The sequence below is a fragment of the Varroa destructor genome, unplaced genomic scaffold (genome assembly GCF_002443255.2).
Source record: "Varroa destructor unplaced genomic scaffold, Vdes_3.0 BEIS01000001.1, whole genome shotgun sequence".
NCBI lineage: Eukaryota > Metazoa > Arthropoda > Arachnida > Mesostigmata > Varroidae > Varroa > Varroa destructor.
The window spans coordinates 1,259,690-1,278,366 of NW_019211454.1; the positions used below are offsets into that span (position 1 = coordinate 1,259,690).

At 39.1% G+C, this 18,677-nt stretch overlaps 1 long non-coding RNA gene across 1 annotated transcript in view; it reads right to left on the reverse strand.

Moving 5' to 3' along the window:
- Positions 1–17,525, reverse strand: part of LOC147758107 (uncharacterized) — a 48,119-nt gene extending 30,594 nt beyond the window's left edge. Inside the window, exon 1 of the long non-coding RNA XR_015323079.1 lies at positions 11,548–17,525. This is a non-coding gene — a long non-coding RNA (uncharacterized LOC147758107). The remainder of the gene's footprint in view (positions 1–11,547) is intronic.
- Positions 17,526–18,677: the final 1,152 nt, after the last annotated feature.

Genomic DNA, 18,677 nt, shown 5'->3' on the forward strand with positions numbered 1-18,677 from the left:
CCTTGTTCTCACGGTCGTTTCCGCTTTATGTCCTCAACGCAGCGACTCTTTCTCCGAATAATCTTTATTATTACGCTAGCATCCAAAGTAGGTCCTGCTGTACCATCATTTACGTAAGATGGGCAATAAGCAGTTACGTCCGCACATGCACCCAGCTGTAGAACAACTGCAGCAAATTCGGCCCGCGCAAAGACGCAAATGTCAATATGGTAAATACCGTCCCGCACGATTAGGTTGCACGGTAAATAGGTTGAGACGTGTCCAACCACAATATTTCATTGGGCCTCCTACGTTGCATGTCATTCTAGCCTATCGTTTCACGCACTGATCTCTACTGATCCAGCAGAGGCATGACACCAAGATATACAAAGTTCGCCAAAGCTGCAGCCGTATGCAAAAGGACAATCGTAACTTTACCGATGTTGACAAGGTTTCTTACCTCAGAAGCGCACGAGCGTTTGTCGTATATGTAGGAGAAAGTGTAACGTGCATGCGCAGACCATAAATAGTTTTCTAGCGTTCTTTTTATTAAGGATTTGATTATTAATTGTCAACTGCCGAAACTGCGCTCGCAGTGCAAGGCGTTATTGTATTTTAGCCCGCTTTCTGTTCTAAGTTTCAATGTATTTTTTGTGATCATTCTCTTCGTATACTGTATGTGTTTTTTTTTTATATTTATTCTTTTTGTATATAGTTAGTATATAAATGAAACTACGATTGTAAGACAAATACGAAGAGACGCACGGATAAATCGGCCTGGTTTTTGCGCCTGTCCTCTGATATTAAGCGTGCTGGCATTATGTTCGTCAGTACATTGTAGATGCAATGATGCGTTTTATAAAAACTTTGTTTCGTGTTCTTATTATTATTTAAGTGGTGTTATTTTAACATGCACTGTCGGACGTGTAAAAACTATTCTGGCATGATCGACATAGCTAGCTCACTTGCCGCAGTAGGAGCCTTTCAGGATTTTTTCAAAGGATCAATTTTCTATTTAGACCATCTTTTCATTGTAGCCGACTCCCTGCGCACATGAAGATGACCTGCCTAAGGATTCCGTCGACATAAAAAAATGATTTGCGTAACAACTCTCGGATAAAGAAACTGAACTTCAACTACCCGTCCCACGTCCTTCTCCAGCGGCTCCACGAATGAAGCGGTAGTGACACATCGTCCAAGTTCCTTTTCTGATAAAGGTACTTATTACGCATTTGCCGTCCATGTCATTAATCTTATTTCTCTTCTGATTATTGACGCAACACTAACACTCTAGCTATTTGCTGCTTAGTGCCTACTAGTCTTCTTGGACCTCACTTGTCACTGATAACCTCCTCGTCGTCCGGAGCCCCTGTGTCATGGCACGAGCCCTGTCTGTCCGATCCTGTGTGTACCACCCTACAAACCGACCGATATCTAACAGAAAGTACTCATTGGTGTTGGCCTCAATGAGTGGTTCTTATTCAAAAAAATATTCTATGTGGCTTGTTCGTCTTACGAAAACTGGCGACCTCTGGAGCAGCAAACAGAAAGAAAAACGGACAACAGTGAAACCCGGTAAAGAGATGTGGAAAAGCTGCTGCCCCCAGAAAGACGATGAAAGCGACAGCAATGCTCATGGCGACGAGTCGATCCACATAAAAAAAATTATATTTATGGTTGGGCCGCGTTGAGCGCATGGTCACAATCCCAACAACGACAACGGATGGGATAGATACATTGCGAAGACTTGAAGAATTTAAAGAGGACAAGGGCATTTGTTAAAGTCGCTACTGCATCCGCCCTTCATGTTGTAGGAATACTGCTAGTACCACCGGCAAGTCACATTGAGATTTCTAAAGGGAGTGTTTAAGAAGACCCACTCAAACGTACTTTGTCCCAGGAGTGGAAGAAAGATGTTAGCTAAAGCTCCAAGAGAATGCACAATGCTGAAATAAATAAATGATGACACTGAAGTATGATTAACATCCACGAAAAAACCACGCGTTTGTCTCAAGGTTTTTCTCTGTCTGCTGTCAGTCATATACACGCGAAGCCGTCTTTGTAACGAAACCGACGAGAGTGAGACATGGTTCATCCTGGCATATATGTCGCTAACTTTGTGTTAAATATATGGATCCACTAGTACGCTTAAGGTTTAAAGAGCAACCTATTATGGGAGTCATAGTAATTATGATCATAATAATCCTGTTTGTTTTTATTGTGGAAGTAATTTCGATATTCGAAAGTTTTTCGTGTTTATCTTCTGAGAAGCGGGGTATTCGGATCGTTTGTGAAGACGAATTTGATTTCGCAAAGAAGATCGGTAAAGACAACTTTTATAGGCGTTTAGATCTCCAGAGACAGTTCCTAAAAAATTACCAAGTCGGTGATTAGTAAATCTGTTTTTGTTCATTGATGGTCAAGGGTTAAGTTCCTTCTTCTCTTCAAATCTGTTGTCGCCATTTTGTTCAAATCAGAATTTGCTCGGTGACAAGAAAAGTGTTTTTGAAACAATTTCTTTGTTTTTCAGCAAGGGCAAACCGCTGAACTTAGCCTGCGTGAATTTGGCGTGTGTTACCGCTGAGATCACTCTTCGAAATATAACAGATTCAATAATAAAAGGGCTTCCGGAGTTAGTCAAGTATTTATTTGGGCCACTTAGTTGTTAGACAAGTCTAAATATTTTAGCTATGAGGTCGTGCATAGTTGCTTTCGCAGCTTTTTGACACTGGAAAGAATGCGCACCGAATTGGAAGAGAATGAATATGCCCAGATTCTGTTTTACCCGCTATACAACGACATTTAGGGTCCGGACATAACATAAAATAAGATATATATTGTTGCTTCAAAAATATCGTTGATTCTGTATTAAGGCATATAACACCTTGAGCCAAAAGGCATATGAAACGTATTATCGACAACTTACTTTTATAGTTAGCCACGCAGTTACCCTTTCGCTTACATCGTCAGTAAGCCAGTATAGACTAGTATAAGCGCTTCAGATAGAAATCTGTGATAGCACATATTTTTTTCAGGCATTTTGTTTAGCAGATTAACGTTTCTCAGCTCGTCGTATTTCGTATTAATCGTAACCGGCTCAATATTTTGTTTATATATATTTATATAAGGAGCCAATGTTTAGATTGCTTGTATATCGAATATGAGTTTACCCACTACAGTTCTATTAAGGGTGCAATCGGCCATCACACGGAAGCCCCATCGAAGTGATGGAAGATCGAGTGTTAACCCCTATTACCAATGCACGAAAAATGGTTGTACCAACATGAGCTTTTATGTGCCCAGGGTCACTCAAAAGGGTATGCTTTTTTCGTAACCCAATAATTGTACAGTGATAAATTTCTGAATGAAATTTCGATGCCTCATTCGAGAATGCCACCTGCACATCTAACCTACAATTTTAGTGATGCATAAACATTTCACAATAGCTCCGTTGAATCTAAACTGATCATCCATTTTGTCGGAACATGATTGGCAAATAGCCAGTTGTTTCTACAGAGTGCTTTGGTAGTAACTGGCCAAATTTCTGTTATTAATTTGGTAAGACAACAGAACCGTTATATTTCAAACAGCACCCCAATACTTACCTAAAACGGGTCTCACTAGAGAATGAGACATCTCAAAGGTCCCATTTTCGTTTCTGCCAGTTGAGCAGGCGTTCGAGCGGAAGAAACTTTGAAGCCAACACTCCACCCGCTTGGCTGGATAAAGAAAAGGCAGATGGGAGAAAAACGGCAACGCCATCATTCTACTGACGGACGACTGGGGGCAAAGGATGAGAAATGTCGAAAAGCGCCTTCCTTTGATTCTTGACGCATCTCTACTCACTCAACTTTCCTTGTCCCAACCAATTCCTGGCCATGCATGCTTTCTTTAAAGGGCAAGCAACATTATCTTTTTTAGCTCACTCTGCCAGTTCTAACATTCTATCCCAGCAATCACCTGTGATACAGGAAGGCGTCAAACAGTGTTAGTCAAAATAGAGCGTTACAAAGACCCAACTGCGCGTTCTTGTACATTAATGTTTCTATAGCTGTTGCTTACTCTTCGTTACGAAGTAGCTTTATAAAGCTGTCCTATAAGTCGAATTTTATTAAATATATTTGATACCAAACGCAATCAGTTGAGGTTTCAGCAGATAATGTAGAAGCTAACGATTCTACACCTCATCAGTCGCATACGACGCCGTAATCGTTAAATAAATATTAAATCTTCTAACGAAAATATTGCCAGTAGAAAATCCTACGAACAGCGCGCTTTTTTACTGCATCGAACTAAAGTGTGCCACTCCATTCGCTTAGCCTTAAAATCCGTTTTCTTTGTAGATACTTCGATAGATATTGCTAGTGCCTGATACTGTCAAGGTGTTGGTTCTACTCTCAATGATACGAAGGTAGAAGAAACAAAAAAGGCAACAGCATTACAATTGTGTGAGTGCCTACCCAAGTGCCCACCTAAGATGGTTAAGAAGACGATGATAGGACGAGGTAGCGCGAAGGGAAAAAAATCTCACATAGGACAGGGCGACCCGAAGTGTAAGAACCAAGTAGGAACGTTAAAGAACATTGACAAGTTTAATCCGCGAAGGTCAGGCAAAAAAAGGAATTGATGGCTATGTTTTGGGTTCAATAATATTTCCGTACTACCATCCCATCTTCGGATGCTCCATCAGACCCTTGGTCTTTACCGCAAAGCCAACGCTTGCCGGCATAACCTCGTCATCCGCATGCCGCAACACCAGTAAATCAACCAAAACACTCAAAAAGCAGCTGACAGGGCAAAAAGGCTTCTGCACAGGACACATCAAAAGAGTAACTGTCGGCAATAATTTAACTAAGCCTCTAATAGCTATCATAGTGCAGCTCCAGGATCTTCCAAATAGAAATAGACGCAAAACTCAGTTTTTTAGAAATTGTTTCGTTTTGCAGTTAATATGCACTGGCGTCGCTGGATTGTCTCAATTCGGAATCTACGTAAATCTGCTCTCTTTCTATTAATATGAGTAACCTTCAACGTAATCTACATCGTCCTACTTTGTTTGACACTGCTATTTCGATATTTATAAAAAAATGGCGTATGGCCAAAATGTGGCGTAAAAGTGAACTTGCTATAGATTTATTAAGACGTTCATCCATTTTCAAGGCGAAAAAAACGTACGATTCCTTGTTTACAAATACTCGCTTGTCGCTTTACATAGTTGCAACGAATCATTGACAAACTCTTCTATAACAATAGATCTGCGAAGAAGATGTCGGTCTGCAAGCTGTCTAAAGACAAGTGGGCCATGAACTTGAGTGCCGTATAGAATCTAATTAAAGTTGTAGATTATGGAATTATACATATTGAAAAATACTTTAGATGATGTAGCATTTGATGAACAGTTACGTTATACATGACTGGAGCTCCATACGGAAAATAGGCCTTCTAACAGAGGGGCTATCCGCCACGCATCATTGTGGATCACTATCAACCACTTCATCTAAAGCCTGGACATGAAACCAAATATACTAAATTAAGGAACATGTAACGAACGTGGAAGAACATAAATTTACGAGCTTTTAAAACGACTATTTCGCTTCGTGTGCTTCACTGGAGATTTCAGCATATACCGATACAGGTTGCCGCAGTTTTCCAGCGTCATTCGCATGCATGGTAGTCAGATCACAGCCAAGTAAGACATCAGCTCTTTGAATTAGCTTATACCAACTGTACAACGCGCGTGCTGTACCCCAACGCGAATTAGGAAAACCGAAGAACGCAATATATTTAGTGACAACATATTGGAAAGCAACGTAGTTCTAATACCCTTGGTAACTGAACATAGTGAGACGATGATACGAAGGAACGGACTCATGCGAAGCCGACGATGAATTAGCCGATCTCCCAAAGGGCCACGAAATCGGCAGTCGGAGCTGCGTGAGGTAATATAATATGTTCAACCAGTAACGTGAGCAACTGTCTTATCACAATCAGAGAACATGGGCAAACGTGGGCACTACGACGGCTTCATTGCGGCTCCTAAGGCCAATGTCGCTTTAGCCGAGTCAAAACCCATGGGGATGAATTGCCTGACTGATTGACTGAAGCTGCAGGCAGCCGTTATGAGGCCGTTGCGGCTGTAAAAGCTTCTGCAGGGCCCTTTGTCCTAGAAGAAAATTCATCCAGGTACGGATGCCTTGTTGTTAAATGTTGTGCAATATCTAACATTAGTTATTAAAAAATTAATAACCAATAGCGCGTGTAGGTGAGACCCCAGTACCACTTTATTGAGCTATGAAATATACCTCTCGGCTGACCTGTTCACCATCGTCGCTATGCAATTCAGATGATATAAATTATATATAAAATGAATTATGGTTCGTACTTTTTTAACCAGCTTGGATATGATTACGCTCTCTTTTTTTTTCTAGATTATTATAAATTTATCCCTATCGCCCCACAGGCATAATTGTCCCACTCGTAACAAAGAATAGTTTTAGCATAAGCGATCGTCAACAGACGACGATGCTATCTCGATTATCGTCAGAAAAAATAGTTAAATAGGCGCACGGAAATCTGTGTGAACGATGTTTCTAGCTGTGTACAAGCACATAACTTTGAAGAACATTATCAAGCGCTCTATTGAAGACACAATCGACTCAACCATAAATATTGTCTTGTTATGTGTAAAATGAACACGTTTATAGCGCTGTAAATCGTAGATCGCCGTGGATCGAACTCATTTACTGCATTGATTCACTATATACGTTTACCGTTTAATGCACTATATAACGCGTTATCGTAAGGTAACATCAGACTACCCCTTGAATCCCATTGTAGCGTGGAGCTTCTGCTTTAGGATAATCAGTTGCAAGGTGTATACAGAGTGGATCATCCAAATAATACATGTATGCGAAACTCCGTGATATCACGTTGGTGACAAAAAAATTTGATGAAGTCAAAAGCCGTAACGTCTGCTGCTTCGTACGTCCGTAAAAGTTAGTTTAGTTCAAACTTAAACTCTAATTACTTTGTTTTCTTCTTTGCAACAATTTCTCTCGACTGTGTTATGTGAAAGAAAGCTTTTTGAAGAAGATACTTCGCTCAATAAGTAAGTTTTTATATAAAAACATCATTCTGCTAAATCATCCAAATAGAGCAATCCCTTGAGCCGCTTGTTGTAACATAGCGTTTTAATCCGGTAGCTTAGTATTTTTTTCTAATGATAAAATACTTTTATTACTCCTAATTATGTTAATGCCTATGGGTGGGGAGGATCATATAATAATTGTTCTGTAAACCGTACCATTATATAGAAGGGGTCAACATTACCTGAAACCACTGTTGTATGTAGGTGACTTCGCCGACCGATTCGGTATAAGGCGTTGGAACAACATGCATAGCTAAAGGTGAAACCATCACTATCATCTTATCGAAAATAGCTGTAAAAGTTTTCACAGATTTTGAGCACCTGTCGACATCACGCATGCGTTTTCTTCTCTCGACTCTTGCGTATGCCGTAATCCCCATTACCCCCGCCCGTCATCTGCCTATGGAAACCCCGCGCGACTCAAATCTGTTTTGCTTCCCCTTTTGCCTTGATCATAACTTTCCCAAAACTCAAAATTCGCGTGTCTGCCTCCCCTTCTCAATACAACATCTTTTCCCTTTGTTCTCACCGTCTTTTCGATGACCTTTTAAACCCTACACAAACTGCTAGTTTCTCTCTCTCTCTCTCTCTCTCTCTCTCTCTCTCTCTCTCTCTCCCTCTCTCTCTCTATCTCTGACGATACAAACCCCTCCAGCCAGCCATTATGGTCTCAATATTGCCTGTCTTTTTCTCCGCGTTCTTTTACTCTCGATGCGAATCGTCTCACTGTACCGTTCATGCCGATAGTTCGACCCAGGCTTATTCATGATAGGCTCACCTTCTTTGCTCCGCTTTCCTATATGGGTCACATGCGCTACTCACTTATGTGGTATATAGCTACCCAAAAAGAACATATCGTGAAGAACGATAGTATCATGCCAACAGACAAGCCAAGTGTTGGAATTTATCTACAATGCAATTTAAAGTCGCTGTCAGCTTATCGTCCCTATCCTTTCTTCCATTTAGGCCAGACCACCGCTAAACACTCTTCGCAAATGCACGAACCGATCACGCTGCCTTCTTTGCCGCTACTGCTGCTGTGTTTTTATGTTTTGGTACTTGTGGTGATGTTTGGTGCTTGTCTGCCAGTTTTCGAGCATTGCTTGCAAACTGTATGCGTGTTTTTTCGAAATGGCTCAGTGCTGCTTGCAGTTAGGCTAGAGAAGGGCTATGGGCCTGTCGTGTTTTGTAGCACCACTCTGTAACAGAAACGGCGACGGCAGCAGCGCCAGCTTCGAACGAAGCGATGGGTTTAATGGTTACACCGCAGGCCAGCGGTGTACTTCATGCTCCTTGTTCCTTTTAGACACCAATGGCTGCCTTTTCATCAGGGATGGAGTTGGCTTATCACAGAAGCCAGGTGTATCCTTTGTAAGTACCACTTTAAGGTAGAAACTCTAATCCAACTATCGTGTCAGTATTTCTAATTGGAAGTTGGGCAGCGGTGAACAAGACCAGTCAGCAGTATATTTTAACAATCGGCAGCAAAAAAAAAATGCAAGCTATAATAGTATAGTACAGAAAAGCTTAGAGCCCCCTTCCCCGAATAATCAGGTTGTTCACTTACGATCGACTTAGATGTTTGGTTTGTGGGCACCGAGTTTGGACCCAAACGGTACGAGTTAGACGTAGTACTCTACGGTTGTTAAAGTTTCTAGAGGCGATACGGGTCATCAACAGGGAAAGCTGTTCAAAGCTGAATGGAAGTCACAGCTGAGAAGTAAACAAAGATTGAGGAGACCGGTAAACATTGTTTTGCGGGATGCTAAGAAACATCCACACGTCTAACTGATAGAGGGCCAAAATTGGGACCTCATCATTTTTTTCGGGCTTTCAACCCGCAATGGTTTTATGATATATTTCCACATATTCGAATCTACATTCAAATACAAATTATACCCTTCCTAACGATATATGGATATAGAAATCACGCTCTCAACTGAATGTCGAACACAGGTCCCGAAATTGAATTTTTTCTTCATATCGTTAATTTTTTATGTGCAAAACGTCATTAGCGTTTGCTTAGGGCAACTTTTCACACTAATCATACAAACGTTTCTATCTTTGATACATATGCTGCTTCCAGTTCCAACAACACAAGTATTACATACATTTATGTGAATAAATAGAGCCTCCGTTTGACTATAAAAATATATATAGAACACATATAGAAATTAACGACTTATTATGCCGCATATCAGAAAAGTTTAATGCTGTAGCAAGTAACTGCTTATCTCAAGATTACGATATACTACATTTAGAACATTTCTAAGGTGAACTCCTTTGTCTGGTAAGCCATTTATTCCTCGAGCCATTTTTTCCCTCCTGCCTTCATATGAGGTTATTTGCGTAAGGGGTATTTACTCTATAATATGATGCTTAGGGGCATAATCTGTTAACAAGGCTGTTTTTTTTTGGTCCCGAAGGTATATACTTGCGCCAATTAATGAAAAAGGTTGTTTTTCCTGCAGTGTGACAGGTAATGGCGGTATCGCAACCAGGACTGTCCTTACGATGGCCAATGAACACAATAAACGTGTTTGACTCTAAGTGTCGTTAAGACATCATAATAAGTTGCTAGTTATGCGTTTGCACCTGTCGGTCCACTTTTTTGCTCAGAGCTATAATGATAAGCAAAAATCTTCCTTTGTCAAAGTTGTTAAGCGTTGTTTTGAAGAGTGTTTGCTTGGTGTGGAAGACAATGAACACGCTATTTTGAAGTTCGAAACGAACTTATAGAACGCCTTACCGAGTAGAAGTTTTCTCGCGTCAGCTGGGGAAGTGAACAGCCTATTCTCCTTCATCGACCAGCCTGGGGCGCTTTACCCGGGATAAATTGAAACCAACTACCGGAGAAACATAAAGCTCCAAAAAAATGTGCTGACAAGGGCACTAAAGACTTGGAAGCCATCACTGAAACAGCTTTCGATGGCCCTCACCACTGCTAAATCTACTCGAAGCAAATACTTTCTTGGTCATATAAACTTAATCGCGAACATAATTCGACGCACGATTCTGCTGATTAAGTCTTGATAAAAGAGGCCGCCGTTTATGATATGATAGCGCTATACGTTGCGCTATATGAGATTCATAAAGGTGTGATATTCCCGGCACTGGTAGACGATAGATACACTAGTGCTCTATATGAAAAAACTGGACAAAAAGCAACCCAATTTTAAACTATACAAATAGTAATACATAAAAAAAATATATATATATATATATATATTTTTTTTTATATATATTTTGCGTTATATATATATGTATATATATATATATATATATATATGACGCAAAATAACGATGGATGTATTTGAGGTCATTTCATGTTCCTAACATCCCAGGGCAAACACGAAGCAGGATGTATTTGAGGTCATTTCATGTTCCTAACATCCCAGGGCAAACACGAAGCAGGATGGTTCGATTGTGTATCTGTTGCACCTCTATTCTTTTATCCTAGCCTAGGCGCATGCCCTCACTTGAAAGCCAAATGATACATGTTAACTCTACGACGTACCGTTTAAATTTTGTCATAGGTCAAGGTGTGCTTAAATATCATTAAATGCAACCCCGAATTATGATAGGTAATATTTTTTTAGCCCTCTGTTTATTGACACTACAAAATGTACACACATATATGTCCTGAAAATGCAATGATCAGCATATTATGCTACCGTTACTTTACCATGAAGTCTAAAATATTTGCCAAATTTTGAAGCTAATAATGTTTTCATAGATACACGGAAAATTTGGTGTAACCTCCGGAGGTAATCCTTAAACGGACGCTGTTTTTTGCATAGGTCTTACAAAAAGAAAAGATCTGATTTTGTAACACATCATATGTAATACACTAAGTATCCTATGTAACAAGAGAAAACGTAAGCTAGTTTAGCTGGGATAGAATGCTTACAAAACAGGGGTAGAACGCAGCGAATAAACAACGCAACTCTATATAATATCATATCCTTTATATTATCGTTGCATCTAGTAGCCTATATAAAAGGACGGAATCAGCTGGTTTTCTATTGAAGGACGTCACGTTACAACTGCGCATCGGTAGCTTTTATTCGCAAAGCGGAGAACCAGGTCTCGTACGATGTTAGGGCCTAACGAGGGGGCTCATCTACAGCCTGATAGTTAAGTATAATAAATCATTGTTACGCCCTAGTTTAAATCTCGAGTCTTTCTATTCAATACAATGATCAAAACGCAAAGTCAGGTACATTTGAATTATACTTTTAGATAAATAAGGTGATCAATCTTATTTTTCTAAGAGTATAATTCAATATTGCCTATACGTATCAGTTGCAGATGCATGGCTTGATTACCAGCAACGTCTTATTTAATGCTTTCTGTGTAAATCTCTCAGGCAGATCAACTTGTGAGCTAAATTCAAAAAGCTACTAGTGATTATCTCTCACCTTCTGACTGGCCCCGGCGGGTTCTCCCCGTTTGGGTCGAGATCATTTCTTTGTTCTGTATGCAAGCATGTTGCAGAAATCTTCAGTTAATGCGATGGGTTCAGGCGGAGAGCTGAGTGTATCTAGAGACACGTACATTTCATTAGTATATGGTAATAAACCAAAGAAGGTAATTAACGTGCCAACACATTGGTACCAGTATGTGTGTTACATACCTTACTGAGAAAGAACATACATATATATGTATATATTGCACAAAAGAGACGCCATAGTGTTATGAATGGACCGCCAAGCGTCACATTGGTTCGGGAACGAATTAAAATATGCGGTAGAAATTTATTTTCGGCCACCTAAAGATAACCAGTGAACGGCCTTCTAAACACCGTTAAAAATGGTCGCTTTACATCTTTTTTAGGATATCTATGGGCTGTGTGAAATTTTAAGTATGAAGATTTCCAACAAACCAGATCTTCTATGAAATGTTGCTAATACGAGAAGCTTACCAATCATATAAATGATTGATCTCGAAGATTTCAAATCGTCTATAAGTACAAGCAATACGTTTCTTGTGTTCTAATATACGTTTCAAAAGCGTGCATTTATAAACAGAGATTTAGCAAGAAATGAAACTAGAAAAGTTGCTTAATGAGAAATAATTACGCGGAATAAGATGATATATTTCAGTTTATGAAGAAAAATTATGCTAGAAATGTCCAAACAAATATTTTTGGATGGAGGCAGAGTGAAATGGTCCATGCATTTCCGACGCAGTAAGCACGTCCAAGCAGAAGCCCGTTCTACAGTAGCCGACGACCTCGCAAAATTTCGCGCTAATCCCAAATGCTAGTAGGAGTACTTTAGTTAATGGTAACAAAAAATACGCAAACAACGTATTTAGTGAAGAACAGGTAAACAAGCACACTGCAACAGTGTGCAGCCACTTGGATGGCTCTTGAGGCAGTATTAAAGAAACCAATTGAAAGCACTTTCTATCTTGTTGGCATAGATGAGACCTTTCAGTAAATTGCAGCTATAACGAAGTGTTCCTTTACAGGAAATTCGTAGGTTCCAAGGAAGTACTTTCGGGAACTAAATCAGTTTGACAAATGAATCATCATGATATTCAATGATTTCGTTGAGTATGAGAAACACCTTCTCTATGACTCCTGCCTGCGATGAATATAAATGTACATATTAGATCTGCTTCCTTAATCGATCAATATATGTTTACGTAAGCCAAAATGGCTCTACAGAGTAGAAATGTGTTGTTGTACACAATGTACGTGGCCTTAGGACCGGACGAATAGAGCTTTTGCTTTCTAATAAGCTTTCGTTAGGTTTATTTGGGCTTATATAATATAGTAGAATTTCGTTTCTCGGCGATTGGTCAGCCAACGATGTCTACTTTCTCTTTATCATTTTAACATTACTTTTATGACTGCTTTCCAATTTAGTGTAGAATTTTGCCATCATAAGTGTTTGTGCAACACCGGGCTAGGCATGCAAGTACGATACTATAATCGTACGATTGTTGCTAAAAGCACAAGCTCATACTTTGAGATTAGCTATCCGTGACGGACACTCGAACACTCAAAATCTCAAACAGCAGTGATAAAAATTGACGCTGCTTTTTTCTTTTGTTGTCAGCGTATGTCTTAAAGCAGCCTTAGAACTCGGCCAAATTTCACCTCCGATTTGAGGATCCATTGTCGAATACGCCGGCTAGATCAAGGCCTTTAAAAACAAGAAAAGGCTTAACTGTTAAAAAGAAAACCCAAAGTAATGGGATTCCGTGATCAGTGATTGGATCGGGCTAATCCCTTCAGAGTTCTGGACCAGAAAATATTTTCATTGGCTGCAATGCAACGAGAAATTTAAACACAAAGGTCCTTTTGTGTGCTCCATGTTCGTTGTTACTAACTTCTGTTACAAACGAAAGTGTTGTTATTGCTATGCTAACCCAGAACAGTGAAACGTTCTTGTTTCCGATAATAGAAGATGCAATTTTCAAGTTAAAGGGCAAAATACATTTCTGTGTTAGTTAAGAAGTATCCATGGAAATGATTGTAAGATATGAAAATAAAACAAAGTTAAATTTTTTCTAAAAAAAAAAAAAAAAAAAAAAATGTTTAGAAAGAAAATGTAACGACTAAATCGAATAATTCCATAGATCAATCTATCTACTATCACAATTGTCGACTTCAAAATTGAATTGTCTTGAAGAATGCTCAAGTTAACTTAAACGCATTTTACTAATATTAAAAAATCCTTGCAAAAATGTTCGATATTGTTTAGGTAGTATTTCTAAAAATGATCATTGGCGTTTCACTTTTCAATCTTTATCAAGTGATAAGACTATGTGTTACAATTTCAAGGCTGTCAGCTCTTGGCAAAAAAAATCCGCCAGTCGTCCTAAAGTTATTTATCTTGCCATTTTACCTCAAACGTTCACTGTGTGTTCTTTTGTTTCTCGCTTCAAAGTGTTACTCTCAATTTTTAGCTACCGTAAGTTACAGAAACGTCAATAGTAAATGGAATGCGTCGCGAGGAACGAAACATCACAGAGGCAGAAACAGGATTTTGCGTGAAAAAAACAACGGAACAAAGGAACATACAAAAACATCAAGTCCCATTCGCCCTTTCCGCAGATTGCTAAAAAGAAGTTAATGGGGGGAAAAAGCAGTACGATGACCATAAAAATGCCCCAAATGGATATGCACATGCGGCATAAGACTCCATGAAAGTACTTTATATAACAAGGCCGTTCGATGTAACATTTCGCAATAAGTTCTCAGATAGGAAACTAAGTTATTTTCTTTCATCATGTAAATTGCGAATTATAGTATATGTCGCAATAAGACACAAAGTGTTCGTTCCGAATTGTGAGACTTTTTGTTAAATGCAATATATGAAATATAATTATAATATAAATATATTGTTATGGGGGATGCCCAACTTCCTCTAGGCTCGCGAAATACCAAAGTAATCTTATCGTTCGCTTTAGTATATAACTTCATTTATGCCTTGTCAGATGAAAAAGGCTAAATTGAATAACTTGAACCCTTTACTTGCTACAATTTTTCAGTATCTCATCATTGACTCTTATAATTGCAAGTACGAACGAAAAATATATAATTAGGGTAGTGTTTTTGCGAGTCAATACATTTGCTTTGTCATGTCGCCTTGCCGTAAGTGAAATGTCGAACTTGATGATACGCTAATGATAAGTAGTCGAAACCTCTGTTGTAGATAGGTGTCGTCTTTACTGCATATTTATTCTTTTCATTATCATATAAATTCATAAAAGGAGCCCATTGTCATTCCATCTTGGCATTTAGAAATGACGACGTTTTGAAGTTAAGGATGAGTAGTTGACAACTAAATTTTTAGTCTAGTTTTTCTTGGATACAATTATTAACTTAATCCTAAAATAATAGCATATAGAGTAACTATAAAAACTATGCCCCTCTATGAGTTGTGCAGCCAAAGCAAGTTGTTCGTGAAACAAGGAAAGTAATCATTATTTTCATGCTGGACGTGCCCCCCAGAGAAACACGTCTAAGAAGCAGTTTTACAGTGCGTGTCTAGTGAACTTATCTTAAACTTACCTCAGAAATTGAGGGCACATAAAAAACCAATGCTAGCTCAGTAGCACTACATGCTGGCCGTCAACCTAGTAGCAAACCTCGCAAAATCATAGTAGTGCTATAAGAATAAGACTAAGACTAAGACTTTTCGAACGTATTGCGCATCAGTGAGTACAGCGGAGTATTCATCTTGAGTGAATAGATAAATCTTGTGAAGAACGTTCTGAACTATACATGGGTCAGGGACCTATGTCCGCGAGGTTAAGCGTCTGCTTTCGAGCGACGGATCCATGGAGAACTTCATGGTATCCTCGTGAGGCTTCTAGTTTTGGAAGAGTATGGGTTTCTTCTCGAAGACTCAGAATTATTCCTGGCTATGTCAGCTGCTATTTCTAGTGTAAAAAGGAGATACAAATTTTTGCTGCAACGTAAAAACCGATCGAAAGAGATTAATACCAAGCAACGAAATCTTAAACGTGCATTTCCCCAATATCTAGAATTTGCCGAGCCACATGGTAAGGCATCGTCTGAAAGTTCAGAGATCTGATTTCAATACTCAATGATCGACGGAAGGTATTATAGGAATTAAATAGTTTCATCCAAATGCGGTACTATTTACTTTTATCACGACTTTCAGTAGGATTGTTGATGCCCATCTAAAAAATCGTTTAAAAAAGTTGCTTAAAGTATCCATAATAATGCCTATGTGCATTCGCTTTCAAACGACGTTCATCATGGAAACTGAGGTCCTTGCATATCGACGATAATATAATAGGGTAGGTGCTGCGTTATTATAGAGCAACTGTGCGCATTATCCACCCGGGTCTTCAAGGATAATATTTGTTTTTATCCGGCAAACTAAGTATAAGCTGTCTACTGGTGAATTCAAATGTATATTTCCTTGTTGAAGAAAAAAGTTACATGCACAAACTGCGGGTCTCTGTAAATTGTATTTTACGGTAGTGAAACAAATGACAAAACGGTATGTTGACATGGGTCTCAAAATTACTAATCGAACCATCCGAAATTACCAGAACCACTAACATATTAAACGGAGACAGTTTTTTCTTTTGTAATTTTGGTCAAGTCCAATTCATATTTGCGCGTTGCTATAATATAAAATTAGGAGGTCTGCTACTAGAGAGTATTACTATTCTGTAGTGAATAGATTTTAGCCTTATATACAAGTTTACAGACGTCTAGTTATTATATATATGTATACTATAATCCTTCTATGGTTGTAAAGTATGACGCCTGTTTGGCTAGGTACACTAGAGCGTCTTCTGTCAGGGTTTCTGCAGCAGTGCAATATTACCGAATTGACCTTAAACCTATATGAGGACTGTACAAGACAAAATCAACCATTGGTTGTCGCATATAATTTTGTTGCTATTAGAGCGGAATATCTGAGAAGCAAATGAGTTTCGTTCTTTGTTCCGTCACAGTTTATCGTCGAGTGCGTGACCATTAGCTTGTTTAGCCGAGGGTCACTTTGGCCGTTCAGGCCATCGCATCGATTCGAAATTTGAGGAACTGTACTCTTCCACGGTTGCAGCACCCGCATATTTATTCATATATATTCAATAGATGTGTGATGATTCGATAAAATGTGAACAGGTTGTAACGACAAAAAACAAACGGCTTCGAAATCCGCTATCTTGAAAAATCTACCTATTCTAGACTAATATTTATCTCAAAGGGCTTAGAGATAAAATATATATATGTATCCAAACAATTGTTGTGCTTATCAAATCGCGACTTAAGGTCTGTTCATCCTCCGCACCGAAAATTTTCATCTAAATGAGCCCGATCACCAGTCTGTCAGCAGAATTATTTACTAGAAACAAGGCAACATCGATTTGGTATCATTTGTGGATCTTATGTTGTTTAGCTCCACCGTTTCATTATTCTAATTATCTGCATATGAACTACGGGTTCTTCTTGTTGAAGAATGGGTTTTTTTTTTCTGTATAGGCATTATTTGGTGCAATTTATGGAAATGCTGCCCTGTCAAGTGGCGGGTCACATGGACGAGTTGACTGCAACCACCGAAACGACAGAACGAAAAGACATTCCACGGCAGACTAAAGTATTTCTCGTTGGCATTCCAGAGTACCTGATTATTGTCTTCTGTGGCACCAGCAACACACTATTGGTATCGGGATTCCGGAATCCCTTCAAATGCCATTCGTGTTTCCTTTAAGTGTTATTGCAGAGCGGATAGTATGCTTCCAGAAAATAATTGTTGTATAAAAGCATTTGTACGCAAGCCCCTTTTCGTCTAGTGCTAATGGGTTCCATCCTGGGGCATTCATTCCTACGGCTGCATACGTACATGATCGGTTAGCGTAGTGGTCAGCACCGCAACTCAGCTCACGGAAGCATTCGGCCTGCGCTGGAAAAAAGTTTACAAGCCGTTAATTCGAGCATTTTACTCTTCTTATGTAACCTCGAGTGTCTGGAACTTATTACTCTCAGCGTAGCGTTTTTTCGACATGGCAGGATTTATATAAAAACGAACAATTATACATATACATACAAACTTAAATTAAGTCGCTACGTATTGTCAGGTGTCAAGGCTGAGGATAATGGGTAATTTTAACGCGATGATTGCAATTCTTCGCCATACTACAGTCTGAATATGGTGGTGCAGAAGACAGAAAAACCGTAGCTCCGTTTACTATCGGCTACATAGCTCGTATAGTACGATTCCAAACGCGGAACATGTATTATCCTATTCATATATTTATTTAAGTTAAGCTATTAAATAGATCTATATATCAAGCCTTTTTTTATAGCTATTCTGATTATGCTGGAAATAGTGGTTCCTGGTTCGCGTCTGACTGGGCGGGTGCGTATTAGCGATTGGACCAGTAAAGCCATATTGTTTATCATGTAATATCTACCTAAAGTACGACACGCACTTATTTGAACCACTACAATGATTATATGTTATGTTCATTTAAGCATTTAGATAATTCTTTAGCTATTTATGATGGAACATCAGATCTGCTGCATTTCCATATTCTTAAAGCAAACCTATTTCGTCAAGCTGTTCTTAAATTCAGCTTTCGCACTTTGTGAAGGGAACTTGAAGGTGTTACAGACTGCACCTAAATACGTTAAAAAAAGCTCCCGAACATGGCCTAGTTACTGCCGTCAGAATAGATATTTAAACAACAAGTAAGGCGCAGAGGCGTTGGAGACAGAACATCGTCGATCGTCCGACGTTGATGGGCAAGTTGTTACTTGTGTACTCCAAATATTGAACTTAAGTAGGCAAAAAAAACTACCCTCACTATGAAACCCTGTCCTAGTAAAGAGCCAAACACGAATGAATTGTGTTAACTAACTGACATGGAGCTTTCGCTTATATCAAATATATTTGTTCAAAGTTCAGTCGTTGGCTGTGATACGGAAATTAAAGTAATATTGTACTAAATTGAAGCAGAGTGAAGAAAATAATACATTATAAGACGTGTCAGATGTATACTATGCGAACGTATTGTTGTACGAATAGGCCAACGGTGTTTTCGGGTGAAA